Source organism: Canis aureus, chromosome 3 (genome assembly GCF_053574225.1).
Source record: "Canis aureus isolate CA01 chromosome 3, VMU_Caureus_v.1.0, whole genome shotgun sequence".
In the NCBI taxonomy this organism is placed as follows: domain Eukaryota; kingdom Metazoa; phylum Chordata; class Mammalia; order Carnivora; family Canidae; genus Canis; species Canis aureus.
In genome coordinates, this window is record NC_135613.1 from 26,510,442 (window position 1) to 26,525,214 (window position 14,773).

At 49.8% G+C, this 14,773-nt stretch overlaps 1 long non-coding RNA gene across 1 annotated transcript in view; it reads left to right on the forward strand.

The window, feature by feature from the left end:
* LOC144310407 (uncharacterized) overlaps positions 1-14,536 on the forward strand; it is a 32,034-nt gene extending 17,498 nt beyond the window's left edge. The window contains exon 3 of the long non-coding RNA XR_013376115.1: positions 1,775-14,536. This is a non-coding gene — a long non-coding RNA (uncharacterized LOC144310407). The remainder of the gene's footprint in view (positions 1-1,774) is intronic.
* Positions 14,537-14,773: the final 237 nt, after the last annotated feature.

The following is a 14,773-nucleotide window of genomic DNA, read 5'->3' on the forward strand; positions in this document are numbered from 1 at the left end:
TCCTCTAGGATTTTGATGGTTTCCTGTCTCATGTTTAGGTTTTATGGCCGTTTTGAATTTGTTTGTGTGTGGTGTAAAAAAGCGGTCTGGTTTCATTCTTTGCCTGCTGCTGTCCAGTTTTTCCAACACCATTCATTGAAGAAACTGTCTTTTTCCATTGGATATTCTTTCCTGCTTTGTTGAAGATGAGTTGATCATAGAGTTTTGGGCACCATTCTGAGTTCTCTATTCTGTTCCAGTGATTCCTGTGTTTGTTTTTGTGCCAGTACCATACTGTCTTGTTGACTACAGCTTTTGTAATAGAGCTTGAAGTCCAGAATTGTGATGCCTTCAGGTTTGCTCTTTCAGGGTTGCTTGGGCTATGTGGGGTCTTTTGTGGTTTCATACAAATTTTAGGATTGTTTGTTCTAGCTCTGTGAAAAATGTTGATGTTATTTTGATAGGGATTGTATTAAATGTGTAGATTGCTTTGGGTACTGTAGACATTTTAACAATGTTTGTTCTTCCAATCCATGAGCATGGATTGCTTTTCCGTTTCTTTGTGTCCTCTTCAATTTCTTTCACAAGTGTTCTGGAGTTTTCAGAGTACAGATCTTCTATCTCTTTAGTTAGGTTTATTCCTAGGTATCTTATTGTTTTTGATGAAATTGCAGATGGAATCAATTCCTTGATTTCTTTTCTGCTGTTTCATTATTGATGTGTAGAGATGCAACATATTTCTGAACATTGATTTTTTATCTTGCAACTTTGCTGAATTCATGTATTCTAGCAATTTTTTGGTTGAGTCTTTCTGGTTTTCTGCGTACAGTATCATGTCTGCAAATAGCAAAAGTTTGACTTCTTCCTTACTGATTTGGATGTCTTTTGTTTCTTTTTGTTGTCTGATTGCTGAAGCTAAGGTTTCCAGTACTATGTTAAATAGTAATGGTGAGTGGACATCCTTGTCTTGTTCCCAACTGTAGGGGAAAGGCTCTCAGTTTTTCCTCATTGATGATGATAATAGCTGTGGGTCTTTCATATACGGCCTTTATGATGTTGGGGTATGTTCCCTCTATCCCTACTCTGTTGAAGGTTTTATCAAGAAAGGATGCCATGGGGTGGGCCACCTGGGTGGCTCAGTGGTTGAGCACCTGCCTTCGGCTCAGGTCGTGATCCTGGGGTCCTGGGATGAGTCTGCAATAGGGTCTCCTCAAGGAGCCTACTTCTCCTTCTACTTATGTCTCTGCCTCTCTCTGTGTCTCTCGTGAATAAGTAAATTAAATCTTTAAAAAAAAAAAAAGGATGCTGTATTTGGTCAAATATGTTTTCTGCATCTGTTGAGGATCATACAGTTCTTATCTTTTCTTTTATTAATGTGATGTACCATGCTGATTGATTTGTGAGTATTGAACCACCCCTGTAGCCCAGGAATAAATCCCACTTGATTGTGGTGAATAATTCTTTTAATCACTTGCATTTTATTGAGAATTTTTGCATCCATGTTCGTCAGGGATATTGGCCTGTAATTCTTTTTGTGTGTGTGTGAGATTCCCCACTCTTTTTTTTTTTTTAAGATTTTATTTATTTATTCATGAGACACACACACACACACACACACACACACACAGAGGCAGAGACAGGCAGAGGGAGAAGCAGGCTCTATGCAGGGAACCTGATGTAGGACTCGATACCGGGTCTCCAGGATCACACCTTGGGCCAAAGGCAGCGCTAAACCGCTGAACCACCTGGGCTGCCCAAGATTCCCCACTCTTAAGGCAGGTTTCTCTCTGCCCAGGCTCTAACCTGGATGGAAGTCACTCACTGATCTGGGCAAGTCTCTGAAGCTCCTCTGAGCCACCATCACCTTCCTGCCGCTGAGTCAGGTTTTTGGAGATCACTTGCAAGAGCACAAAAATTTCCTTCTAGCTTTCAACATCATTGTGAAACTCAAGAGGACACTTAAATAAGACGGTGGTGAAAATCGTGGTAGAAATCATTGGATTCCAGGCCTGGCGGGGGAGGGAGCAGGAGCACGTGGTGCAAAGCTGTGACTTGTTCTCACTACCAGGCTTCGGCCCCCAGAACGGGCATTTTAAAAGTGCTTGTTCTCGTGGTTCAGAACTGCTCACACTTGTAATTTTGCACGCCTGTGATTTCTTGCCCATCTCTCTCTTCATGGGCACCCCAAGGCCCAAGATGGCCTCCACCCTCCCTGCCCAGCCTGGGGTCAGCACATTGTAGGTGCACAGTCAGCAGCTGATGGAAGAGATGTTCGTGCTTGCTGAGACATGTGCTATCGGATTGGGAAGGTTTCCTGAATGAATTTCCACATCTCCTGGATGAAGAGGGCGCCTCCTTTTCCAGGAATTGGAACATCCAAGAGCCATGTTGCCAGAATCCACTTTTTCTTTAGCGCCTAAAATTTAAGTGCTAGGAACTTAAAACTCCCTTGGTAGAGATGACTTCTGGTTTTCTTGTATTCCTCCCAGCTCCCTGGACCCGCAGCCCTGGCTCTGCAGTGAGGGGTGTTGGGCCGGGGACTCAGGAGAGACTCTGTAGGAAGTGAAGTGACGGCAAAAATCAGGGCTCTACTGAGCCTCGGGCCTTTGAAACATATTGTGTTAATGCAGCAGAAGCTCTCCTGGTGGTTGAGCCAAAGACCTTTCAGTAGAAGAGAATGTACATTTTAATCTAAGTACGTTTACTCTGACCTTGGGTTGCAACTTGGCAGGAAAGTCTGACTTGGTTCAAGACTGCTGCCTTGCCTGCTTTATTTTTATTTTTATTTTTATTTTTATTTTTTTGCCTGCTTTATACTTCGGGGAACACAGTCGGATTTCATCCACTGACTGATTATTCACCCTTGCCTAAAGTTCTGACCTCGTGTCTGACTGGGGAGATTGTCCCTGAAGTCCAAGCCTCCCCTCTCTGACTGGGAAGATTGTCCTCTCTGTGAGGACCCTGGACTGAGGAAGAAGAGGGAGGACACTGTCCTGGCCACTATAACTGCCAGATCAGCCCTGGCCCCTGGGAGTAGCCTCCATAGGCAGACACCTTCACCCGCAACACTGCCCAGATTCAGAAAATGGGGTTCTGCGTGGAAGTTGGGGGCAGGGGCTACTGAGCAGTAGAAGGTACATCTGGTCTTGCTTTTTTAAATTTTTAAAAATTTTTTTAATTAATTAATTTATTTATTTTTTATGGTCTTGTTTTTCTGAGCCATCTTTTCCTTTGGTTCATTTTCTGAGCTAGAGGCTAGGCTGGATCCAAGGTGCAGCACCTCCTGGTCTCCCTCCCTCCCTAGAGCTCTGTGAGTGCTTGACCTTGCTGGGGTTTGGCGTGTGCCCCGTCCCTGGGAAGCATGCAGGCTCTTCCACCGAGCTGCCCTGACCTCGTGCTCTGCAACAGCAGTGCCAGGCTTGAGGCCACTGAGCGCCCCCGAGCCTGTTCCCGCCTCTCACACCACCATTGGCAGGGCCAGCCCGCCCCAGATGCTGTTCTGTACTCACGGGCACCACGAGTGCTGCTCCTGCTTCTTTCCCACGCAGCTGTCTTTACTGTGGGGGGCCTGCTGCTGTTTCTAGTACTTAGGAGTCCACCTCGTCCAGCCGGCCCGGGAGCCCCTCGGCTCCTGCTGGCCCCTGTGCTGATGTGAGGATGGTCACCACAGATAGTGAGTGCCATTGGCCCCGCCCCAGGCCCACTGAGTGGTCAGGAGCTCCAGCGCGGAGCCAGGATTCCTACTTCACGGGCCTCCAGCTGATTCTTGGGCACAGGACAGCCGTTGCCAATGCTCTGACCTGACAGATGTGCTCTGCCGGAACTCACCTCTGGGATGAAACTGACATATTACAGGTGCATTTTCCACCCTAGAAAGCCATAATTAAAGCAGTCTGGTCTGGCTTGCTCTAGGCAGAGCATCACGGGTTCATCTGTTTGGTGGCAGAAAGCTAAGGTGAGAGCAGGCTCCCACCATCTCCGGCTGGACACCTAGCAGCCGAGGAAGGAGGCAGCATGTGCTCTGTATCCTGCTGAGCGTGTGTGGCAAGGCCGCAGAGGGGCTTTCTCCTCTCGGGCAGAGGCCCTGCCCACCCATACGCCGTCTTCATCCACAACCACTTGCCTGAAACCCGTTTCTGGGACCTCCCGGGCTGGGGAAGGGGACACAGTGACTCTCCCAGGAACACCACCCCTGTGTGTCCCCACCCCACACAGAAGAGGAACTGTCCATCAGTGGTCCACATCCAAAGAAGCTAGTGACTAAATATTCTAGAAGCTGCTGTGATGGTCAGCTGAGGCGTCAGTTTGGCCAGGCTGCAGTACCCAGTAACTCAGCCAAACACCCATCCGGGAGCTGCTGTGAAGGCCTTGTGCAGATGTGGGTGGCATATGTCACTGGTTGACTTTTAAGATTATTCTCGTTAATGTGGGTGGGCCTCGTCCAATCAGTAGAAAGGCCTTAAGAACAAAGCCGGGGGTTTCCCGAGGAGGAAAGAATCCACCTGTGGACTGCAGCGTCAGCTCCGGCCTGAGAGCGCCCAGCCTGCCAGGCTGCCCTAGCCAGCCCCACAGTCATGTGAGCCAGTTCCTTGAAATAAACCTCTTCATCTGTATCCCCTCCTGGTTCCACTTCCCGGGTAGGATGCTGACTGGTCCACTCTCTTGGGGGCGCCCGGGATGGGGGAGCGTTGTTCTCTTGCTCCCTTTTCGTGTGGCTGTAAAGTTCTAACCTTTTCTCTTCCTGGGAAGTGATGACTTTCTTTTTTTTTCCTCTCCTGGTCAGTGAGTGGCGGGCCAGGCCTGTGGGGAGCTGTTGCCTGTCCCCGCTTTCTCCACCGTCCTCTTTCCTCCCCACGTTCCCTTCCCATCCACAGGTCCGAAGGAGAGGCAGAGCAGGCCTGCCCCCTGAGTCATCGTCAGGGCCAGCTGTGAGTGTTTCTTTGGCAGTGTCTTAGCTGGTTGTTGTGAGTAATAGTGAAGGAAGCAATCAGCAAGTATACTGCCCTAGAAGTGCTGCACGTTGTTGGGCCCAAGAGGGAAGAAATAAGCGAGAGGCGCTCGGAGCCAGCGTGAGACGCCAAAACCAGGATGTTGGAAGCTCTGCTCCGCCATGTTGGTTGGTAAGCCAGCTCTGGGGCCTGGAGCGGCCTGTTCATGGATGCTGAGGGGGGAAAAGCACCCCGGCTGGCTTAGGGGAGGTTTTTGGCTGGGAGAAGTTTGCACGCAGGAATAATAAAATCCAGCATTTACAGAGCACTTGGTATGTATGAAGCCCTGCTCTAAGCACTGGAAATGTAGTCTCAGGAGCAAGGGTCTGTTGTTACTTCTGTTTTACAGAGAAGAAAACAAAGTGCCACGGTAACAGGGGATGTGACTGATAGAAATGGGGGATGGGATTTGAACCCGAGCAGTCTGGCTTGAGAATCCTTACTCTTAACCGGTGGCTGGTATCCTTGGAGATGGGCCTTGGGTGGCATCCCTGCCCTGTGGGCCGGCCTGCCGTGCAGAGTGGCTTGAACATAAACACACACCATTCCTCTTCCCCCACGAGGCAGATTGCGAAGGCAATCATTAGTTTTGGTGGGTGTGCCTGGGTGGGCATGAGGAAATGTGTCTGCCTTGAGGAGGATTTTTCCTTTTCAGTCAAGGCCAGGCCCAAGATGTTGACAGGAATGAGAAGTTGCTGGTGTTTCTGCCTCAGCGGCCGATGAGGAAGGTTCCTCCATGGGAGCTCAGCTAAAAGAGTCTGCTTCTCTGGGTTCACCCAGCTCTACCTGCAGATGCCAACTTTGGGTTTGCCTTGGCAACAGGAAGGGGATCCAAGCTACCAGTAGTTGGGCAGCAAGGGCACAGGGGTCGCTTCTTGGGCCACGAGGTACATCCATGGCCTCCAGTGAGCCCGGATAACCCATCTTCAGGCCCTGTGCTTTGAGAGAGCCCACTGAACCAGCCTTTGGTCCTCGTCTGTCTTGCACTGGTGCCTTTGTGCTCTTTTGACGGAACCATGAGTGCTCTAGTCTCTGTCTGACTGATTTCTTCCACTCTCCAATCTAGTGCTATATAGAAATTCACACAAGTCTGAGAGGTGAAGCCAGGTGTCCGCTTTACTCCTCTGACCCCATTGACTAAGAGAAGCTTCTAGAGTCCATGAGGTGATGGGCCTTCTGTACCTTTGATGCAGGCCAAGATAACACCTGCTGTGACCCCCACCCCTACCGGCCTTCACACACCCCCATTGTTCCTCCTCCAGCCACTGCCTGCGGCACCTTCCCTGCTCATGCCCACCTGCTTGGACCCCATCTTTTGGTTCTGTCTTGTCGACCTCTGTGCTTCCTAGCGCCGAGGGACAAATGGGCCTGCTTCCATTTAGACCACTTTATGTAAGACGGAAGACCCATTAGAAAGGTATTCTGAGTCTAAGCTTGGCCCTGACGCATTTCTGGTCCAAGCCAGTCCTCCTTGTCTTCATGCTGGAGAGCAGAGTGGGCAGCCAGGCTCTCTTGAGCAAATCGGATTCCTGTGGGAATTGTTCTGTTTCTCCTCAGAGCTCAGAGAGCTTGCCTCAGAGAGGGCCCCTTTGTAACGCACATTGGACTGGCCACACCCGTGCCCACTTGGCCACAAATTCCCCTGCGCTCCCCAGACCCGTGGAGCCGGGCGTGGGCTGAAGTGGGGCCGATGGAATGCCCGGAATGCCGGCTGCAGTGACAGACCAACACTCAGATCCCTCACGGGAGTTTTGACCAAGGCAGCATTTGGGATGGCTTCTGAGCAGAAGTCTTTTTATTTTTCCCAGTTTTAGGCAGAAATGAAGAATGCTTGCCTTCTCCCAACCACCAATTGATTCAGGATCTTGAGCTTTGCAATTTTAATTTTAAGAACCACACTCTTGGGTTGTGATCTAACTGGCCTATTGAGTTCAGGTAAAATTATTTGCAAGTAACCTCTTTTGGTATCTAGCTGTGCTTTTTGTTTTGCCAAAACAGAAACCAGAAAAATGGTGCTTCTCAGATACAGTTCACCTGCAGAACTTCCTGAATGATAAGTAATGAAACAAATAAGCAGGCTTTGCGTCCATTCCAGTCTTTGTAGGAAACCAATGTCTTTTTGGCAATTTACTTCTGCAGTCTTTAGAACAGATATATAGGATATACTCTGGCATTTTTGTATCTGACAGTAGATTGGGACAAAGAGGGGCCACTTCTCCGTCTGTCTCTCATGCACGCACACATGCACACATACTGGATCTGAGGGCGCCCACATGATAAGTCAGGGATGGTGACAGCCCTGTGCCCTGGACACTTGGCTTTGCCAAGACTCCCTTTGCTGTTCCCCAGTAGCAGGGTTGGCTTCATGGACTTGTCACCTCTGTGCTCCGCTGGGCCTGTCTTTGGACTTGAAATTTGTAATTTTTGGACAAAGGTCCCACATTTTCATTTTGCCCATGAATTATGTCGCTGTTTCTATCAGCCTGCCACAGGCCATCAGGCTGCAGGTCCAGAGGACTCTTGTGCCACATCAAACTCATAACCTGAGATGGGATCCGGCCTTGGGGCCCACTTCCCCGGAGTTCCTGGCACAGAGCAGGCGCTCCAGCAAAAGACATAACTGACTCATCCAGAGGGTCAGGGTGAGTGGAGCTGAGTGGGACCAGAATCTTCCCTCCAGCCGCCCCCGGAGGATACACACAAATAGGGAACTCAGGTCCTATGCATGGGGTTGCCTCAGGTGGTAATCAGAAACTGATTCATCAGAATTTGGAGAGGAATTTTGGTTTGGTGAATTGTATCTATTTGGGGATTATTCTGTTAATTTGCTGGGGCTGTCCTAGCAAAGAACCACAGAGTAGGTTAGCTTAACCAACAAAAATTTGTTTTCTCTCAGTTCTGGAGGCTGGAAGTCCAAGGTCAAGGTGTCAGCAGGGTTGGGTCCTCCTGAGGCCAGCCTCCTGGCCTTGTAGGCTGCGTCCTCCCCTCCGCCTTCACAGGGTCTCCCCTTTGTATCCACTGTGTTCAAATTTCCCCTTTGGAAAGGGGCCAGTCATGTTGAATTAGGACCACCCTAATGAGCTCATTCTAACTTAATCACCTCTTTAAAGACTCTGTCTCCAAATAAAGTCAAATCCTGAGGTTCCAGGGCTTAGAATTTCAACAAATGAATGGCGGGGTTGGGGGCGGGGGTGCTGGGTGGTGGTTGGACACAGTTCAACCTGTCTCTAAGATTATTCCAGGCACTTCAGAATCTTGTTTTAATAGCTCAACAATATCTTCCCAGTCTGAGAAGGCGAGAATTGTCGACTCCAGGGTCTGTTCTCCAATGCAGGAAGAAGCGACATGAGACTCAGTGGCCAGCAGAATGTGGCTGTGGGTGGTTGCTCAAGGGTGTGAGGCGAGGGTTACTTAATACTGGCTTCCAGATAGACACAGGAAGAGTGACGGTACAGAGGATGGGAGCCAGCTGTTCCCAAGTCCTGTGGGGCCTGAGCGAGAGGAAATGAGTGTGAGCAGGATTCTGGTCAGAGCCGGGAAAAGACCTTCAGGCCTGAGGGTGGGGTCAAAGGTGGGGGTCGGAGGCTGAGGTCGGAGAACAGGAAGTGTGGTCTGGAGACCCACACTTGGTCACTTGGGGTGTCCTAGGAGGCAGGGCCGGGCTTATAACTGCTTCAAATGGCCTATGAGCTTCAGGGGCCCTAAGTCTGATGCCTCCATCTGGGGCTAGGCCTGGGCATCTGTACACGTAGGAAGCTCCCCACGTGAGGTGATAATTATTGAAGCTGGTTCATGGCTTTCTGGAGCTTCTTTTACTTTTGTACTTGTTTGAAATTTTCTGTAATTAAATTTTTTTTTTTTAAAGGGAGGGGGTGTCTGGTGGCTTAGTTGGTAGAGCATGTGACTGATTTTGATTTTGACTTGATTACAAGCTTGTGAGTTCGAGTCCCCCGTTGGGTGTAGAGATTACTTAAAATCTTAAAAAGAGAGAGAAGGAGGGGGGGAAACTCCCAGGAGCTTCTGCTGCCAGCCCCGGTTAGGACGAAGATGGGAAGGAGGAAGCTTTGAACCTGCTTCTGGGCTCCCCTTGACCTGGGGGGGAGCGGCGCCCCCTGGTGGCGAGAGGCGGCACGACACACACACACAGCCGGGTCAGGACCTGCAGTCCGCGTCCAGGACGGGGTGTGTCCCAGGAGGACCCCAGAGGAGGAAGCCAGGCAAGCCCTCACAGCAGGTTCCTAGCCTTTGTTATATACCACGGACCCCTGTGCCCACCTAGTGATGCCTGTGGACCCAAAAGATAAAGGCGAAAAATAAAATACTTGGGATTACAAAGCAGAACAATCATAATGCAATGTAATTATCCAACTAGTTGATAAAGCCACATTTGTTGTAGCGTAGATATGTGCCCCTTATCAGCATATTAAATAAGATCCAGCAGAAGCTGTGCTAATGATGACTATAATTTAAAAAGAGTGATGAGCATTAATGGCCTTTAGAGAAATCTACATCCGTGGTATGAAAATGTCCGCAGTTTGTGTTGTGGACAGAATCACAGGTGCTGTGAAAAACTCCTAGGACTTGTTACCTGTATTTGTCAGGGAATGCTACATTCCTGTGGGAAGTTGGTGAGAGCAGAAGTACCCAGTCATCCTCTAGGTTACTGACCTAGTAAGGGTAAGGACCCTGCTTTAGGAGGCAGGCAGGGCCCCGCTGCGCCTACCTCAACGTGGCCCAAGTGACCGTCATGTGGCTGCTGCATATTCTTATCACTCATCCTGCAAACACTGACGGAGGACCCACTGTGTGCAGACACCCTGCACGACGCAGACCGGGTCTCTGCCCTTAGCAAGTGTGCAATCTATGGAGAGACAGGTGATAAATACACATAGGTGCCCTCTTCCTATTGACTATCTTACATGTAATATAACAATGTTTCCTGAAAATTGTTATGTAATTCTTCGTAGCAAACATTTTCTCTTAATCCCGTTTGCCTTAAAGCCACGTTTTCAAACTAGTGAAGCCCAGGGTCCCTTTTTATTTTTTATTTATTTTTTAAAAGATTTTATTTATTTGAGAGGGAGAGCAAGCACAAGCAGGGGGGGCAGCAGGCAGAAGGAGAGGGAGAAGCAGACCCCCCATGGAGAAGGGAGCCCTATGTGGGGCTCAATCCCAGGACCCCGGGATCATGACCTGAACCAAAGGCAAGCGCTTAACTGACTGAGCCACCCAGGTGCTCCATTCCCTTTTTATACAGCAAAAGAAATCTGTCCTCTGGAAGATTCCGAGGGGCTTCTGGGAAGGAGGGGTGCTCATGTGTTTTATCTCCTTCCCGAACTCATCAAGAGTCCCTTCAGAGTCACGGCTTGTTCACAGAAGCACTGTTCACAATGGTGAAAAGGTGGAAACAACTGAGGTGTCTATCACCAGATGAATAGAGAAGCAAAACAGTCATACAGTGGACTATTATTTGGCCATAAAAGGAAATGCACGGGCTACAACTTGGGTTGACCTTGAAGACATCATAGCAAGTGAAAGAAGCCGTACACAGAAGGGCTACCTGTCATCTGATTTGGTTGGTATGAAACATCCAGAAAAGGCAAACCCATGGAAACAAAAAGTAGGTTAGTGGTTGCTAGAGCTGGGGAGAAAAGGCAGTGGGGTTACAGCTTAAGGAGTACAGAGTTTCTGTTTGGGGTGATAATAAAGTTTTAGAAATAGTGGCAATGCTTACATAATCTTGTGAATGTCATTGATGCCACTGGTTTGTGTACTTAAAAATAGTTAAAATGGCAGTGTTTTATGTGATATGTATTTCACCACAATTAAAAAAAAAATCACTGCTTAAAGATATCTTTCTGGTTACACCACGTGACCCACCCCCTCCCCCATACTTTCCCAGTCACACAGTGGCCCTGGCTCCCTCTTCAGTCATCCTCCATACTTGGTCCCTGGGAGCTCTCAGGTCTTGTGACCTAAGTGCTACCTTTATGCTGACTGCTTCCCATTTTTGTCTCTAGATAGGTCCTCCCCCGGAACTCTGACTGCTCCACCACTAGGGCTGTCCAGAGGTAACATAATGTGTTCAGAACCGAGCTCCTGCTCTTGCCTCCCCAGAAACCTGTTCCCTCCAGTGAAGAGCAACTCTGTCCTTTAATCTTAGAAGTTTAGACTGTTTCTTGACTCCTCATTGGCTCACATTCACATCTGAGCCTCCAGTAAATCCTCTCATCTCTGCGTCCAGAACGTATCCATGACCTCAACTTCCACCATCCCTTGCCTGGATGATGCAGGGGCCTCTAAGCCAGGCTTTATTTTTTACAAGTAGCTTGAGGCACACCTCTGCTCAGCCCTCCAGTGGCTCCCATGTCGCCCAGTGTGTAGAAGCTAAAGCTCTCACATTGACCAGAGGCTTTGCATGCTCCCCTTGCCCCTCTCTGCCACCACTCCAGCCACAGTGGCACCTGCTGTTCCCTGAACAAAGAAGCGGGCTCCTCCTCAGGGCCTTTGTGTGTGCTCTTTCCTCTCTGCCCAGGACATTCTTTCCCTGAGTGACCCAGTTCTCACTCACTCAACATCAGGATCTTGTCAGACACCATCCCACTGGAGTCACCTTCTCTGGACACCTGTATGAAGCACCCCCTTCACCCACCCCAAGCACCCCCTGGCCCTATTACCCAGCTTTACTCTTCTCCCCTACACTGACCACCATCAGACACATTGTGTGTTTGTTGATTGTTTACCATCTCTCTTGACCAGAAGGTGAGAGATTTGGTGGTATTCTGTGTCATAACTTCAGATAATTAGCAGCAGCTAATTAATAGATAAGTATGGAATGAATAACTTAGTAGAACCCTTTGATTCACTGAAATTCTACAATATTCTTCAAACACTGCTTCCTTATAAGCACTAATAAATTACTTGGCGTATGTATAATGTCTCCACTTTACAAAACAAAACCCTGGGCTAACCCTCAGACCCATCTTCCCTGTATTGGCTGTTTTTTTGTTTTTGTTTTTAAAGATTTTATGTTTAAGCAATCTGTACACCCCACACAGGGCTCAAACTCAAAGCCTGGAGATCAAGAGTCTCAAACTTTGCCCACTGAGCCAGTCAGGTACCCTGTATTGGGGGTTCATATTGGTTAAGGCAGAGACCAGGGTGCTGTAATAAGGAGCCCCCCGCCCCATATCCAGTGGCTCCAAGGAAATAGATGTTTCTTCCTCCCGCGCACGCCGGTAAAGGGGAGCGTGCCCAGTTAGCGGGCACCCTAACACCCACCTGGGTTCAGAGATCTGGGTTCTTTCCATCTTCCTTCTGCAGTATCCTGCAGATCGTGCTCCTGGTCTGCATGTCCACACTGTGTGGCTGCCTCAGGACCTCAGCATTCCGATGAAAGGAAGGGGCAAGAGTGGAAGGCCATGTGCTGTGTTTGAGGGCCCACACCTAGAAGTAGCCCAGTGTCGCCATCCACCTTTCAGGTGAGGCCAAGTCATATGAGCACACGTAGCTGCCAGGGGCTCTGGGGAAAAGCAGGCTCTGGCTGGGTGGCCATGTGCCCAGCTACTACCACATTGCCAAAGAAATAGCTGCTGTTGGCTCCATTTTAGAGATGAAGAAGCTGAGTCTAAGAAACAAATCACTTGTTCAAGTTGGTGCCCCTAGCTAATCTTGGCAAAGTTAAGTGGCCCCTTTTAGGTCATGCAGTGTATCATCTGTTTGCTACCCCTGTGTCACCAGTGACACAAACTTGGTGGCTCCTAAATCAACACCAGGTTATTATCTCACAGTGTCTGTAGGTCAGAAGTCGATTGTGACTCAGCTGGATCTCTTGCTCTGGGTGTTGCACACCCTGTGCTGGCCGGCTGTGTCCTCAGCCTCCGCGTGCAGGTGGCTGTGGTTTTCAGGCCACCCTCATTTCCCAGCAGCCTTCCCACATTCATGGGCCCACTGGCGACATTGCAGAGGGCAGCGGTGGGATCCTCACGTCAGAGCCCCCTCCTAGGGATCGCCCTCACTCTTGACATTTCCCTGATTTCCTCTTTTGCTACTAGCCAAAAAAACCTGCTTCTTTTGAAGGGTTTCCTCTCTGCCCAGGACTGGGCCAGGCCAACCTGAATAAATCCTAGCCTCTGGAGGCCCATTGACACAGGACCTGACCTGTCAGCACGGGCCACAGACTGGGTGGCTTAAATGGATAGACCTTGCTTTCTTGTGGTTCTGGAGGCTGGAAGTCCCAGACCCAGGTGCTGGCAGGTTTGGTTCCTGGAGAGAGCCCATTTCCTGCCTTACACATAGATGGATGGCTTTTGCCGTATCCTTCCATGGCCAAGAGAGAAGCAGTAAGCCATCTGGGGTCTCTTCTAAGGCCACTAATCCCATCATGGGGCCCCACCCTTGTGACTTCATCTAAACCGAATCACTTCCCAAAGACCCCTGGCTCCTAATACCATCATACTGAGGGTTAGGACTTCACATGGGCTTGAGGGGCGGAGAGGACAAACATCCGGTGCATAACAGGCTTCAATTACGTCTTCAAAATTAGCCTCCCAGCAGCATTTAGTGTTTGGTTAATACCAGAGGACAGGAATCTTGGGGGGATGGGGTTGGTTTTTAGAATCCTGCCTACAGCTGGGGTTAGGACAGGAACAAGATTAGAACTTGGGTTGTCACTGTACCACAGGACCCCTCTCCTGGGGCCAGCAGTGTACCTCAAGGCAGTGCTACCTGCAAAATGAGTCCCCAAGCAGAGGTACAGAGAAAGATAGCCTTTCCTTCCAGTGGCTTAGCCTTTTAACAGATCTGGGTGTCTAAGAACTGCAGTCTGGGGGCTCCTCAAAACCAAGGCCTGGGTGCACAGGTGAGAGGGCTGGGTGCACAGCACACCAGGGTGGGAGGTGGGAGGGCTGGGTGCACGGCACACCAGGGACAGCAGCTTTCAGAGTTTGGGAGGTGCGGAGTGGGGAGGCTCAAGGTGTCGGGAGAGAGTTTAAATACATCCCACTGAGACCTGAGGGCCTCTGTGGGAACATAGCCCCACAAGATGGTGCCCCTTAAAGAGGGAAGAGGCCCCCCGACTCCAGAAACGCGGCTGGTCAGGCTGGTCCTGGCCTTTCAGCTGTGTGGCCCAACGGCCTCATGAGCATGCCTCAAGGGGTTGCATAACCTCCTTGGGGGGGGGGGGTGGAGGTGGGGGAATACAGAGAGGGGGCCCCTATGGGCCGAGTTCCTCTTCCACAGCATTGCTCATTGTGGCACCGGGGAAGGTAGGGGCAAGATGGGCCATATTCTCCTCCAAAGGGGGAAATGAGAAAGGTGACCAGCCCGCATTTCTATCAACAACGTAAGGAAAAGTCCCCCTTCTGTTCTAGTTTTTAAAATCATGTACATGAAGGGGCTCCTGGGTGGCTCAGTTGGTTAAGCATCCAACTCTGGGTTTTGGCTCAGGTCATGATCTCAGGGTCCTAGGATCAAGTGCACGTGTGGGGCTCTGACTTCAGTGGGGGGTTGGCTTGAAAACTATCTCTCTCTCTCCCCCCCCCCCGCACCTCTTCCTCTCTCTCTATTTCTCTAAAAATAAATAATAAATCTTTAAAATCACATACATGGCTAGTTACTTAGGTTGGTGTTACACTCTGAAAATTGTTTAGGGCTCCTCTGACTTCGAGACAAGTTGTCACCCCTTTTGCTGTTGTCCGAGGAGGAGGATCTTGTGCCAGTGACTGAGGGGGGAGAAGGGAAGAAAAGTCAACCAAAGCCGATCTGCCTCTGGAGCCACTGGCCATGATTATGGGGCTACTCCACAT